General features: G+C 41.2%; 1 pseudogene; it reads left to right on the top strand.

Annotated features, from left to right (window-relative positions):
* Positions 1-12,965: 12,965 nt before the first annotated feature.
* Positions 12,966-13,401, top strand: LOC127101735 (40S ribosomal protein S5-like; annotated as a pseudogene).
* The last annotated feature ends 3,083 nt before the right edge of the window (positions 13,402-16,484 follow it).

The following is a 16,484-nucleotide window of genomic DNA, read 5'->3' as shown; positions in this document are numbered from 1 at the left end:
CTTTGACTAACAATGAAACCAAGCAACTTTCCAGATCGGACACCGAAGGTGCATTTAGCAGGATTCAGTCGTAGTCGAAATTTCCGAAGACGCTCAAATAGCTTTTGCAAGTGGTCTATGTGATCCTCTTCACTTTGGGATTTTGCAATCATATCATCCATATAGACCTCAATTTCCTTATGCATCATATCATGGAAAAGAGTGACCATTGCTCTTTGGTAAGTTGCCCCAGCATTTTTGAGACCGAATGGCATTACCTTGTAGCAAAATGTTCCCCAAGGGGTGATGAATGTGGTCTTTTCCATGTCCTCTGGATCCATCTTAATTTGATTGTAACCCGAGAATCCGTCCATAAAGGAGAAGACTGCGAACTTAGCAGTGTTGTCTACCAGAGTGTCAATATGTGGCAGGGGGAAATCGTCCTTTGGACTAGCTTTGTTTAGATCCCTATAATCAACACACATCCTGACCTTGCCATCCTTTTTGGGTACAGGCACAATGTTGGCTACCCATTGAGGGTACTTTGCAACTGCTAGAAAACCGGCATCAAACTGACGTTTCACCTCGTCACAAATCTTTAGAGCCATGTCAGGTCTGGCTCTTCGGAGCTTCTGCTTCACTGGCGGACAATCTGGCTGTAGTGGTAGCTTGTGGACGACAATGTCGGTATCTAAACCCGGCATATCCTGATATGACCAAGCAAATACATCTACATATTCATGTAGCAACTTGATCAATCTTTCCTTGATACTTGCCTCAAGCGTAGTCCCAACTTTGATCTCTTTTTTGTCTTCCTCGGTGCCAAGGTTGATTGTTTCCACTGGTTCTTGATGTGGCTGAAGGGCCTTTGACTCGTGCTCGAGCATCCTTTCCAGTTCTTCAGGGAAATCACAATCTTTCTCACTCTCCTCTTCCGCTTGGTAGATGGGGAGTTCAAAACTATAGGAAGTAGCGGGGTCATCGAATTCAACCGGTTTATTGATTATTCTGCATGTTTTTTAATGATGGTTTTTTAGAAAAATGGAAATAAAATGCAAAAGAAGTAAAAAAATATTTTTGTAGTTTTTTGAAAGGATTGCCATTCTAAGAAAAACAACAGATAAATGAACGACAAGAATTTGAACAAAATGCTCTTTATTTGTCATAATGATTTTTCGAAATTCAAAAGGGGCCCTACAAATGATCCATTAGCCTTGGGCAAAGCTAAAGATTTTCAAAAAACACAAAGGAAAACAACAATTACTTTGACACAGGAAAAACTTCTGGAATCTCAACCGCTTCCCAGTTTGTCAAGGTTGCTTCACACCGGTATATCAGATTCGATGTTTCTTCATCCTCAGTGTCATCTTCCACTGCACCAACTTGTTCTCCATGGATAAATCCTTTGCTCAGGAAAACTTCTTGAATGCTCCGCACACGGTCCTTTACAGGGACCAGGGCTCCTCCATTAGCAGAAGGCTTGTACCCCAAACCAAAACGGTCATTCTTTTCATTGACGTTGATAACTTGCCCCCAACCTGCAGGGCCTCCACTTTCAACTGCTGATTTCGCGCTCTTCAAAGAGGCGAATGACAAACTAGCTTTCTCAACAGGATCCTTAACCTCTTCAAGTGTAGCATTGGATATTTCAAGGGCTTGAAAAGAGGTTTCTAAGGCATCCTCATCAGCCTCAATATAACGGAAAGAGGAGAGTTGACTGATGATAAAGTCCTCTTCACCTGAGACAATAACGAGCTTGTTATCGACAACGAACTTCATCTTTTGATGCAAAGTAGAAGTTACTGCCCCAGCAGCATGTATCCATGGGCGTCCCAAAAGGCAGCTATAAGCTGGATTTATGTCCATGACTTGGAAATTGATGGGGAATACATGCGGTCCAATCTGTATCGGTAACTCTACCTCCCCAACTACTGTCCTCCGTGAACCATCAAAAGCTTTCACCACAAGCGCACTAGGTTTCAACTCCGAACCTTGGTAAGACAGTTTAGCAAGTACCCTTTTTGGTAGAACATTTAGGGATGATCCAGTGTCAACTAAAACTCTGGCCAAAGCATCTTCTTGGCACTTTATGGACACATGCAAGGCGCGGTTGTGATTCTTCCCCTCTTTGGGCAACTCTTCATTACTGAAACTTAGAGTGTTGCAGGCTGTGATATTGGCGACCACTCCATCGAATTGGTCAACCGTTATATCCTGGGTAACATGAGCCTGAGCAAGCACTTTTAGTAGAGCCTCCCTATGAGCTTCGGAATTCAGAAGCAAGGACAAGATAGATATCTTTGATGGTGTTTGATGTAATTGATCAACTATCTTGTAGTCAGATTTCTTTATTATCCTTAGGAACTCACTTGCTTCATCTGTTTGCACAGCCGACTGTGCCCCTCCCTGTTCTGGGGTAGGATTTACATTTGCAGCTCCCCTTGTTGGCTCTTGAGGGTTGACATTAACGTTGGGAGTATAAATCCGACCACTACGGGTCATCCTGCTTGTTCCTGCGATGTTAGTGATGTCGGCGTCAACATTCTCCACATCTTTCTTACTTTCAGTGGCCTCAGGTTTTCCATCTACCACTCCATCTACCACTGTTATGTCGTACTTCCAGGGTACTGCCTTGGTACTTTCAAAAGGAAATGGGGTAGGCATGCAAACTACTACAGGTGATGGGTGAACAACATCTCTCCTGTGATAAGTCACCTCAAACGGTTCTGGTATGTTAAAGACAGGTTCAATGACCGAAATTTCCTCATTAATTGTTGGACCAGAAATTTGCAAAACGCCTTGATCCATCAAGTTCTGAATATCCTTTCGTACCACTTTACATCCTTTTGGCTGAATGGCACATTCCTCACAACTATCGTGACATGCGTCAATCAATCTAGCCCTCACCAATCCTGCATGAAGCGCTAGCAACGGAGTTTTTACATCTTCCACGTTTTTGATTACACACACATCAGAAGCATCTTCGACGGCATTAACATCACCATGTGCTGGCAAAGGGTTGTTCTTGACATTGGGTCTGACGTCTCGAAACGACAGAATCTTCTTTTCAACCAGGTCTCGCACAATATGCTTTAAGGCATAACATCCTTCTAAATCATGTCCAGGGGCACCCCCATGGAAAGGACAATGAGCATCTGGATTGTACCATGGCGGTAAAGGATTTGGTGGAGGACCCAAAGATCTGGGCGTCACTAAACCTTTCTGTAGCAATGACGGGTACAATTCAGTGTATGTCATAGGGATTGAAGCAAACGGAACTCTACTTCTTGGCACCCTATTTTGATTTTGAGGATTTTGCGGACGAGGAGCCTGTGCCCTCGGCTGTTGATAAGCAGGTGGCGCGGGCGCTTGCTGATATATCGGCGCTTGTTGAGCAGGAACAGGTTGATAAACTGAAGCTTGTGGTTGGTTAAAATTTGGTGTGACAGCTGCCACATACGGTTGTTGGACATATTGTACTGGATAAACTGGTTGTTGTTGAGAAAATTGGTGTTGTTTCTTCCATGACTGACTCCTTCTTTGGCTGGTTGACACTGCATTCGTATCCCCCTCCTTCTTTCTTTGAAATCCTCCAGGAAACTTTTTGGCATTACTACCAGATGTTTCAGAGGTAGTCGTCATCTTTCCATTCTTTAATCCAAGTTCGACCTTTATGCCTACAGCGACCAGGTCGGAGAAACTTGCAGATACGCTACTTACCATTCTTTCATAGAACACAGGTTTAACTGTATCCATGAACCAATCCGCTAATTCCTTCTCAGCCAGAGGTGGTTCGACTTGCGAGGCCACTTCCCTCCATCGTTGCGCATACTCCTTAAAAGACTCCTTGTCTTTCTGGGACATGCTGAGCAGTTGTCTCCTATCTGGGGCCATATCCATGTTATACTTGTAGTGTTGGATGAAGGCATCAGATAAGTCCTGGAAGCAACGAATCCTACTCTGATCCAGGCTTAGGTACCACTTAGAGGGAGCACCCCTCAGGCTATCCTGGAAGCAATGTATCATGAGTTTATCATCCTCCACATGCGCAGCCATTTTTTGATAGTACATAATGAGGTGACTCTTAGGACACGAGTGGCCCTCATACTTATCGAAATCTGGGGTCCTGAACTTTGCAGGGATCACAAGACCGGACACCAGGCACATCTCCTTAGCTGTAGCACCAAAAACTTGGTCACCTTCCATAGCCCTCAATCTCTTCTCAAGCAGCTGGTAGTTCTCCTTCATCCCTCTTAGGTCCTCCTGCCTTTCCTCATCTTCATCTGAAAAGTCTGGAGCGTGTTGTTGGTCCTCAAAGTAGGGTTGCACGTGTGCACGAACGAGAGGAGGTGCGAACGTGTGAACCACTGGATGATTTTCATTGATGGTCGGTAGAGGAGCTGTCTGCTGAGCAGGTGGTGCAAAACCAGGGGCGCCTTCAACTGTAGGCGTGAAACCGGGAGGTAAACCATAGGTTGGCCAGGTTGTTGGTACCGCCCTCGCAGGTTGGGGTTCAATCGATGGACCTGCGATTTCAGAAACAACCGTTGTTTGGGTGTCTAACTTTGCCCTGATGACCTGTAATATCTCCATGACCTGCCCCATGTTTCCACGCAGGTCTTCGAGCTCTGAGCTCACTCGCTCCAATTCATGCTCTTGATCTGCCATCCTTTGACGAGCTCTGGCACGAGTGTTATATTGGTGTTGAAAATTCAGCGTGAAACTGGAGGAAGAAAGGACAGAATGAGACTCTAGTTTTGAAAAATGCATGAATGCATGTATGGATGCATTTTGTTTGCAAAACTCTTGGTTAGTTTCAATCATTCATTTCAAAATGTCACAACACTTGTTTGCAAATATTTAAAATAATAAGGCAATGAAACACAATAAAACGAATCTCAAAAGCGATTTTTCATTAATCTCATATTCAAGTTCAAATACAAACAACGTGCTCATGGTTTATGGGCTTTCCGAACCGTAGCAAGGTCGGTAGTTAACCCTTCTAACATTGCCTTACAAAACTTAATGAAATTATAGACTTGATGCGGGGTGTTTTCTGGACACATGCACCAATCAGCTTCCTGCAGCTTCTCAGGTAGCTCTTGCATGATGGAACTCGCAAATCCGGACAGCTTCAGAAATTTGCCCTTCCACTCAGTGTAAAGCCCTTGGAGATCTTGGATAATGCGCACGTCTTCAGCCTTGGTCACCTCTATGTCCCTATAGAGGTTTCTCCAATATCTGCATTCATTTAGCAACACCATATAGGCAGCATCCTGATCCCCACCTTCAAGCGCCTGGATTCTGGCATCGGCTCGATCCAAATGATGTTTCAATCGTGTGCACACTCTTTCTGACTCTTCGGTCTTCAGCTTCTCACGTTCCAGAGTATCCTTGTATTTTTGAATGGTATTCTCTAGCTCACGAGTACGAATCTCGGAAATTAGCCGTGCTTCCCTTTTCATCTCAAGGGTCAGCTCCAAAGTCTTGTTGAGTTTCTGAATCCGGAGTAGAGCTCTATCCAACTCCTCTTCCTTTGATTTGAACACAGATTTAGTGCTATAGAGTGCTTGTCCAAACTTCTCCCTCCTCGCTTCAGACTCTCTGGCTCTTTTGTTGGAGACTTCAAGCTCTTTGTCCTTCTTTTGTTGATCGTCTTTCAAGTTCCCATTCTCTATCGAGACTCGGCCAAGCCTGATTCTCAAATCAGCATTTTCCAACTCCAACTCCTTGATACGGGCATTGAGCTTCTCTACATCTTCAGGTAATATGGGCTCTGGCTCAGGAACCACTGGATAGATGGAAGGATCAAATGGATAAGGGAGTTTAATCATCTGAACCCTCTCTCTAACCCAACAAGTGTAAGGCTCTTGGGCAATGACATTTCTCTTACCCAACTCCTTACCCTTTCTGATGACTGCTTGCCAAGACCTCTTGATCTTTTTCACCATGGGATGATCCGCTTCAATACCATTTAAGATGAAAGGCTTTAGAGCTTCAGCTTTTGGAGGGCCATTCATAGGGTATCCATGCTGCCTTAGAGATAACATGGGGTTATAGTTGATGCAACCCTTGGTTCCTATCAACGGCACATTGGGGAAGTCTCCAATGCTGACAATCACATTCTCGGTTTCCCAATCCCTGATATACCACCTAACATGACTGGAGGTGAGGGAAGCTAACTTCTGGAAAGGCTTGAGTTCCTTGGAGACAAAAGGACCTTCTTCGGGCATATGGGTTCTGAACCAGGCATGTAGCAACTGTGCACAATATAGGACGATTCCTCCCTTCTTCTCATGACGATCATGGAGAGTGTAGTAGAGATCTACCAAGAGGAACGGTACAGGGTTACCAGAGAGGAAAATTCTCACCGCCAGGTGGTCCACGAAATGGTCAATATTTGGGAAGAGGACTATCCCATATATCAACACGGCTAACACAGCATAGAAGGATTCCCAATCCCCTTCTTTTTCCATCTTCTTGGCCTGATCTTCCAAGAACTTCCTAGAAAAACCACTGAAAGGTCCTTTCACATCCCAATTGTCCACGACTTCGACAACTTTCAGACCCAAAGCTGAAGCTATTCTCTTGGGAGGGATATCTTCATCGAGCTTAGGAAATGGGTTATGGTCCTTCAAGCTCCGGCCTACGATCCTCTCAACCTCCTCCAAGGTAGGAGCCAACTGGAAGTCAGAAAACGTGAAACAACGTAGAGGTGGATCATAGAACTGAGCAATAGTCACTGCGGTCATCATGTCCATCTTCTCATTCAGGATGTCCAGAATTCTTCCATAGTTTTGTACAAAGCTGTTGAGTTTGAGTGGTGTTATTTTGGCACTCAACTTCTGCAGGCTGGTAAGGTCCACGTTCTTGTATTTGAACTGAAAAGTGCCTCTTCTCTCAGGATTCATCTTGCTTACAAGTCTTGGACTCCTGAAATAATGCGAAACAACTAAGAGTTTTGCTTTTTATGCATATGCAATGAATGAATGGATGCAATGTTTTTTTTTTTTTTTTTTTTTTTTTTTAGGTTCAAATGTCCGAGGTATGGATAAATTTGATTGCTTTTCCAAAATGGGGTTCTCACCGGGTATGATCTAGGGCTTTTGTTACAAAGGATCCCCAGAGTCATTGATTCACAAGAATGTTTGACGCTTACGGGAAATACTTCCCGGTCGTCAACTCCATCAAGGGAATCTATTCTGGGTGAGGTTCTCGTACCGACCCTTACGAAGTATACACCTCGCGAGTCCGTACTACGCAACCATCGACTGGGTTCTAGACAGGGTACTCAGAGTCATGGATTCGAAAGACTGTTTGACGCTTACGGAAAATACTTTCCGGTCGTCAACTCCATCTAGGGAATCTATTCTGAGCGAGGTTCTCGTATCGATTCTTACGAAGTATACACCTCGGGAATCCATACTACGCAACCATCATTTCTAGTTGGCCAAAGGTTTAATGTTCTAAAAGGTCCTTAGAGTCATGGACCCCTTTGAAACATCGCCGCTTACGAGGTATACACCTCGGGCGACAATATTTGCAAAAGGATCTACTCTAAGTGAGGTTCTCGTACCGACTCTTACGAAGTATACACCTCGGGAGTCCGTACTACTCAACCATCGTCCTATCTTATGTTTTTTCACTCTAGACTCGGGTGTAGAGTCTTTCCCACATGGTTTGCAATCAAATACCCAAGTACCAACAATCGCAATAGAACCAATATACAACATATATCAATATAACAATAAAGATATTAAAAGCAATAAATAAGGGAAAAGCCATAAAATTAAACAAACAAAGGCACACAAACGTCCTAACTAGGCTTGACTCGCTTAGGGATTTGGAAGTCCCCAATGAAGTCGCCATCTGTCGCACCTCGAAAAAAATGGGGATACGACTTCAAAGCGAAGCGCGGTCGCACGCTCGCAATGATGGACTGAACAAAGTCGCCACCGAACTTTATTTATTCCTAAAAAGGAAAGGGGAAATATCGATAAAACCCAAGACAAAAGAAAGGATAAGATATGGTCATCGCAACCAATATCAGGGTTCGGGAGTCGATTACGCGAGGGGAAGGTATTAGCACCCCTCACGTCCGTTGTACTCAACGGGAACCATTAGGTCAGTTGTGTGCATTAATGTTAGTTTGAAATGTTAGGCTTTTCGAATTATTAGGTGGGAAAGAAAGAATAAAAGAGAGAAGAAATGTTTTTGGATTTTTGACGAAGGACTAAACCTAAGTTTTTTATTAGTGGGCCTGACAAGATTTAAAAAATCCTGCTCCTACGTATCTCAAAAGAGAAATCAAGGCTTACGTAGTTCTGGGTAGAAAAATGTTTGTTTGTTGGTCGATTTTTAGCGAAAGCTATATTGTATTAATCGACGAAAACATTGTTTTACCCAAAACAGATGAGGAGTGGACGCATACCACACATCGAACGGATTTATAAATCTACATTCGGAAAAGCGTCATTTATCTCTACTCAACAATCGTGGCCGAAACATTGTTTTGTATCACTTAAGACAAGATACCTTTCGTTTATGAAAAAGGTTTTTGATTAATCGCACGGCGGCGAGAAAAGAGTTTGATTGGTTGACGTATTTTGAGTGATGGCGAGAACTTGGATGAGTGAGATATACATCTCGAATCCTAGCCTCAGGAGTGCATGGTATACACCATGTTCCATTTCCATCTTTATTGAAAGAGTTTAAGATAGGAATTAAGTATTTTGGAATTTGATTGAGAAAGGGTTTGAAGAAACCGCATTGACAATTTTAGACGATGGCGAGAGTTAAGATTGGCGAGGCATACGTCTTGAATCTTAACCTCAGGAGTGCATGGTATACACCATGTTCCATTTCCATCTTTATTGAAAAGCGTTTAGATAGGGATTAGGTATTTTGAGTTTTGTTGTGAAAATGACTTGACCTAGATCAAGTATTGATGGACGTTTTAAGAGAAATTTGAATGAGTGTTTGAGGAAAACAAAGTGGATAAATTTGGATGATGGCGAGAGCTAGGATTGGCGAGATATACATCTCGAATCCTAGTCTCAGGAATGCGTGGTATACACCACGTTCCATTTCCATCTTTATTGAAAAGGTCTTGAATATGAATTAATATTTTTTTTGAATTTTTATCAGAAAAAAAATGGCTTGACGTTGAATCAAGCGTTTGATGAGAGTTTGAGAGAAATGGAATAGAATAGGAGGGAGAAGTGAATTAATTTGTTTATTGAGAAAATACTCGACGTTGGATCGAGTCATATTTTTTTTGTATTTTTTGAAATTGTTGATTTTATTCTTGTGTTAGTATCTAACTAAATAACCAAACAATAAAGAAATAAAATAGTACAAGATTATTACACATCGGGGGAGTGGGGTATATTTTGTCAAATGGGGATTAAAAAATCATGAAATAATTGAATCGGACCCAAACAACAAATAATGCATGAGTGTAAGTGCAAGGGAACCGGCTCATTGTAAGAAAGCCCAAGAGTAAGCTATGTGAGGTTGATGGCGATGCTTAAAAGCAATCGACTTACAAGGGTGTGAAAAATGGGCTCGATATTAAATCGAGAAAAGAAATGATTTTTATAGTTTTAAAATGGTTTTGCATGCATGATGGATTTAATAAAAAACATGGACATAAGAAATATTAAAAGAAACAAAATGCTAAAAGACAATAAAACACTAAAAAAATAAAATGCTGAAAGAAAATGAAATACTAAAAGAAAAAGAAATACTAAAAAGGTGCTACATATGAGTATCGAACCCACTCCTCTTGAGACTATGGAACTACCCTCTCTCCACTAGGCTATTTATCATCCCGATGTTATTTTAATACTAACTTAAGTATATAAACTAAAATAAATTAAAAAAAGGATTAAAATAAAAAAAACTAAAATAAAAGAAAACTGTTGGTCTACTGGTAATTAAACCCAGCCGCATGGCTGTTGGGTTTACAATGGGGAATAAATTGGAAATCTAAAACAATTAACAACTAACTAACATAGGAAAATTAAAGGACTCTTTTTTTTTTTTAATGTTTTTTAGAACTACTTACTCTGTTTAATTGAAAAAAAGAAAATGAGGAAAGAAAAACAAAATGGATCCGTCTCTCTCACTCTCAACGAAACTCAACCTCTCTCGCCAGAACCCTTTTTCGATCGCGTCTCTCCTTCCTATCAACCCTCGACCTCGCGCCTCCCTTTCTCAACCTAAACACACAAAAAAGATTTCCAGTAGAGAAACGAATAGGACGGCTCACCTTCGGTGGTGACGGTGAGCTTAATCCTCTTCTCTCTGCTAGGTTCTTCCCGCCGTCCACAAAATCAAGCTTCGCTTCCGAAAGGTTGGTTTTTTGTTTGGCCGATTTTAGGGTTTCTATTGTTTATGGTCGCCCCCCTTCTGATTTCGTCCCCAACTCACTAATTCCATTTTTCTATTTATGCTCACAGCTAGGGCTTCGGTTTGATGCTCAAACGTTCAATGGGGAAAATTTCCAGAAGCGCTTTTGCTGCTCCGAAACGAGTTTAGCCTGTTTTATGCTACAATCCGGAACTGGTACCATGAACTCCTTCTTTTTCTTTGAATTTGTCCTTATGCTCAATTTGGGAAATTTTGGATTCTTACTGCTTGGTAATTACTTTTGTGTTACTGTAGGTTTAAATGGAGCATTGATTTTCTAATGGCATTTACAACCTCTGGTTTTTTTTTTGTTTCAGGATGTTCCACAATCTACAGAGCACTCCGTAGAGTAATTATCAGTTGATGGCATAGGAAACGGTGCGAAATTCACAATCTGATCCATCGTGTTATCACCACCAATTTTGGATTGTCTAACTATGTAGCCGGATGCTACAGGTGCTTGCATATTTAATGTTCCGTGCTCAGCATTAGAGAACCAACCATACCTCCAACGGAATATAGGTGGACTTCCTATCACTGCATATATATCTGCTGCACTAAGAGTAGATTCCTGGTTCCGTCTTTGATAACTATTCAAGTTTTCCTTTTGAACACCATAAGGAAAAAGCATCAACTCTCCAACTGCTATGCTTGAATTGCCCCATCTAGTTCCAACAGTGAAATTTGGTAAGAGTTTCAAATAAAACATTAATTATTACAAAGCCTTTTTCGATCACGATTTGGTTGATCTTTGCAGGGTCACAGTTGTGTTGCTTTGGATGTTGCACTGCGTTTCAATTTGCACAAAGATTCAGAGAATTAACCATAAATCTGAAGGGGTGCGAAATTGAGCGTTCAATGGTGATTATGAAGAATGTCCAGAAGAGGTTCAATGATTGGGCTCATGTATTTGTATAGGGTTGTGGGTGAGTTTTAATTTCTAGATGTGAGTTCTGCGTTTTCCTTGTTCATGCCGTTTTGGTTTTTATACTGCAATGGTGTTTAAGGGACTGACAGTCGTATGATAACACTGTCCATTGGTGTAGGGTCCTGCTGTCATTACTGTGATGATGTTTTGGGCGTGACGAGGCATAGCTTTTGCAACTAAGCCCAAGTCACCTTTTTCCTTGTACTGATTCTTAATCTGTTTCTCGGTCCTTCCATAGGCCTCAGCAAGCGCCTCAATAATAGAAGCATCGCCAATTCCCAATTCTAACCCTACATGAGCCGGAGCAATTATGTTTGCAGATAAATAAACAACCGAAACAAGATCCTCGGGTGCGGCGTGTATAACAGTCCTCAACAGATTGCACACAATGTCAGTCATCACAATCCTCCCACTCTCTGCGTCAATCATGTCCAACGCCAAAGAGAGTAACAAAAACGGCACAGGTTTATCTTTCTCCCAGCAAGCAACTTCACTTGGATCGAAACTTGACGGTTTCATTAGGCGAACTGGTTGCTGCAACAGCAACAACAGCTTGAGGTGGGATATTTTCTTGATTATCATAGCGAATCTTTGCAGGTTTTGAGTTGTGAACTGTTTAGAAATTCACTTGTTCATTCGGTTAGAAGTTGAGAAGTGGTTTGATGAACATTTATGCTAGCACAACACTAGGTTTCTAAATTCACTGTGAATTAACTTCTTTGAACATATGACTTTCCTCTGTTTGTTTGTTCTTTGGCAGGTTATGGTTGGTGTGGAGGAAGCTCTTTGATGTCCACTGGTTCAGACGAGTACAAGGTCATTGTGATGGACGGGGCCCATGGAAGATCATGAAGCACAGATGTCTTTGAAGGAAGTTGTAGCCCAATGCCGTGATTGCAAGCCGATCGCTACATCAACAACTCTGAATGCACATAAATTATCAAATGTCTTTGGAAGTGGTATGATCTGTCATGTACATCATACATTGATGATAAATCATTTACCGCAGGCTTTTGAGCCTCTGAAACGTGGTTAGTGACTGCAGGAACACCAATTTTTGCAGGATGCATGCTGGTATTTCTTGGTCCAAGTTCTCAGGGAGTATCAAGTCCAGAGCTTCCATCGGAACTTGACAGTGTAATGTCCGATCCACTAGACGTCCTACAATCAGCACTCAATCCAGCTCTTTCTGAGTTTCCATTGCCAGACACATCCTGTGAAATTTCAGAAGAATCACCTTTAGTGCGAAAAACCGCATCTCTATTGTTTAAGTAAGTCCTTAAGCTCTTATCATTCGGTTTTAATTTCATATCTTCACATTCCTCTTCCTCTCTCTTATCATTATTCTCTTGTAGTCTCTGGATCAAAACATGCAAGACAGCATCAGAATGAGAATTCTTGATGGGAAGAGAAACCGATGAGATCTTCGCAGCTTCTGCATAATCAGCAAAGTCAACTGAAACATCCCCAAAGGTACTGGCTTTTGATAAACCCGTCTAAATCACAAAATAATAATCTCTTTCGCCAAATTTCCCATTCCTGGTATCTCGAATAAATTTAACACTAAACTGGATTCTCCCATTTACAAACTCCATTGTTAATTACTGCTTTCTGTCTACTGTTTTCTCCTGTCAATACCCTCACACACAATGGCTGAAGTTGCTCAAAAACCCGATATTGTCGTTTCAGGTCCATCACAGATCGACGTCAAACTCTTTAACCGCTGGAGCTTCGATGATATCCAACTCTCTGATGTGTCTTTGAGTGATTATATTGGAGCTGCGGCATCCAAACATGCCGCATATGTTCCTCACAATGCATATCAAGGCTGTTAAGATAATCAGGCCATGGAAATTATTCATTTGCTTACTGACCAGAACCCAATTCAGGTTATTGTTGCTGCCATCGTCAACAATGGTCCCCGTGAAGATGCTGCTCGCATTGGCTTTGCTGGAGTTGTGAGAAGGCAGGCAGTGGATATCTCACCCCTTCGCCGTGTTAATCAAGCTAACTATCTTATCAGTACCGGTGCACGTGAAGCTGCTTATGACAGGAGAATTGGCACCCTCAGATTTTTTTGATGCAACTCAATTATGATTTTGACTTTGGTTTCTTAGCCTTTTGCTTACATGTACAATAGGTAATTTTGTTCCTTAAACGTGTAACGTGTTTGTTTTCCAAGACCATGATACGTTTGGTTTAGACATCATGTTGCTGTTATGGAATTCTTATGGGATTGGAATTGGGATTTGTTTTTTTGTTGGATAATTGTTTTGGATTAATGAACTTCGGGTTATGAAATGGTTTAAATTGGTTCCAAATGTATAATGAAAATGGATATGGATGTGATGCATTGTTATGCTTGAATGTTGAATGAAAATGAGTTTGGAAATGTTTGAAAGTTTAATATTACCGAATGTTATGAAATGTGTGTATGCGCTATTTTGATTTGGGATGAACTATGGATATAAAATGGATTTTTTTTAGAAATAATCTAAAACTAATTTAAATATCAATTTAAATAATAATTAAAATCAGTAGAAAACCCAATTAAAATCAAATTAATCCAATAATTTGTTAAAATTACTTTTGACATCAATTCTAACATCTATTTGAAAATTAGAATCAATTAGAGTTTTGAATCATTAGTAAAAATAACAATTAAAATTAACTTGAAATTTGGGAATTAAACTTAATTTGAAATTAAAATCAAAAATTGAAAAATTCAAAAGTCAAATGATTAAAATCCATTTTATAGTCAAAAGCACCATGATCAAAAAGGAATAGACAATGATCAACGTGTAACAAAATATGGAGTTGGGAATGAATGCATGCAAATGAATTTTTAGGCCAAGTGCAAAATAAAAGAAAAACTGGAAAAATTTCAGGATCAAAATCGGGGTATGACAGTGACCAACCGAAACGTGAATTGGTATATATGCCAAGACACTCATCATCCTGAAGAAAGCTAAAAAAAAGCAGACTTGTTTATAGGATGGATACTCAATTCCACAAGTAATATGAATCTTACTCTGCGGAGAAAACAATCAAAAGATTGACCCAAGAGTGCATGAGACATATTATTCATTACCGGCAGACCGTGAATAATATACTCGAAAAGGAAGAGACACCGGAGATACCGGAGTATATAATAGGTGACTAACCAAGGACGTGAATTGGTATATATGCCAAAACACTCATCATCCGAAAGGAGGGCTAAAAAGCAAATCGACTTACAGGATGGACGTTCGAATCCACAACGGGAAAAACGAATCTTACTCAACTGGGGAGACAAACCCAAAGAGTGCATGAGATATAATATCCATTACCGTCAGAACGTGGATAGAATACTCGCATGAGATATATTATCTATTACCGGCAGACCGTAGATAATATACTCGCATGGTAAGAAACACCCGAGATACCGAAGTATATAATAGGCGATCTACCGAAAACGTGAATTGGTATATGTGCCAAAACACTCATCATCCAAAACACAAACTGGTTAAAGGATGGGTATTAGATTCTACAAAGAATACGAATCTTACTCTACTGGGGAAGATCAACAAAGGATTCCAACCAAAGAGTGAAAGAGACATATTATTCATTACCGGCAAACCGTGAATAATATACTCCAAAGGAAAAGACACCAGAGATACCGAAGTATATAATAGGTGACTACCCAAAAAGAGAGACAATCGATACCAAGCATCCGGGTAAACGAAAGACAACTCAAAGAGGATAATTTGCAAGCATCCGGCAATTATCCGACCAACAAAGAAATATTCGACTCCGCAAAAGGGAAATAACGAATCTTACTCGACTAGGGAAACACAGAAGGCTTCAACTGAAGAGTGCATGAGATATATTATCCATTACCGTCAGAACGTGGATAACACACTCGCATGGAAGATTATCCACAACCGGTTACTGGGTTAATAAAGGATAAATCGACCGAAAAGAAAGGCATCGGGATACCAAAACTAGGTATATAATGATGACCAATCAAAGGGAGCAACAATCATTACCGAGCAAACGGGTAAATGAAAGGCGATCCGCTGGGAATGAATTGCAAGCATCCGGCAATTATTCACAGGGACTGGCTGGGGATACGTTGATAAACAAATCAATGATCTGGGGAACAAATCACTAGCAAACGGTGAAAAGACCCACTGACAACTTCAAAAGGGATAACATTGCGAGCATACGGCAATGATCCAGAAGATAACTTGCTGAGGATAAATTGCTAGCATCCGACAATTGTCCACAAGCAAAGGGATATCAATCATCGAACAACGAATGAAGATAACCACAAAGAGTAACCATCATCGGTTAGGATGAACAACAAGGTTAACTCTGCAAAGGGGAGAAATTAGGGTTTACAACTACCGAATACGGGGTAGAATACCACAAACTCCACTGGGGATAGGATGAATGAAGGCCAAATACTGAGCACTTATTCAACTTATTCCACAGGGAAACGCAAATTCTGTTAGGGATAAAAAATCACAACAACAGCGAATCCACCATCAATCAGAACGAACCACAAAGGTTACCTCTGCTAGGGGAAAAGATAGGACTTACGACTACCGAATACAGGGTAGTAGCCATACTCTGGTGGGGATAACCACAAATTAGGGTTTACATCTACCGAATACGGGGTAGAAAACCAAAGACTCAGCTGGGATAAAATTGCTAGCAACCGGCAATTATCCAACTGTACCATAAGGCACAAACTCCGATGGGGAGAACAAAACAACATGGGATTTATAACTACCGAATACGGGGTAGAAGACCACCACTCTTGCTTGAGGAATAAAAGGTATATAACCACAAATTCCGCAAAGAAGCAAGAACATAGGACTTACAACTACCGGTATAAGGGTAGAGGCCCAAAAAACTCCGCTGGGGATAAATGAATTGGTGCCGGTTACTGGGCAAGTCATTCATTTTTTCCACAGGGAAGCACAAGAAATAGCTGACACAACGCCGATTCGGGATTGATCCGAAAAGACAGACTGAATCAAAACACGTCCTATGAGGATATAACTCAATAGGAAAATCCATCCCAATCTATGTGTTGGGAGGCAACGGAAGAAACCGTCATCCACGAGGGTATATCTCAGTGGGGAACTGCAGAAGGAAAATACAGACACTTTCTGCT

Source organism: Lathyrus oleraceus, chromosome 7 (genome assembly GCF_024323335.1).
Source record: "Lathyrus oleraceus cultivar Zhongwan6 chromosome 7, CAAS_Psat_ZW6_1.0, whole genome shotgun sequence".
Taxonomy (NCBI): Eukaryota; Viridiplantae; Streptophyta; class Magnoliopsida; order Fabales; family Fabaceae; genus Lathyrus; species Lathyrus oleraceus.
The sequence above is the reverse complement of the archived record's forward strand: the minus strand, read 5'-3'. Positions and strand labels throughout refer to the sequence as shown.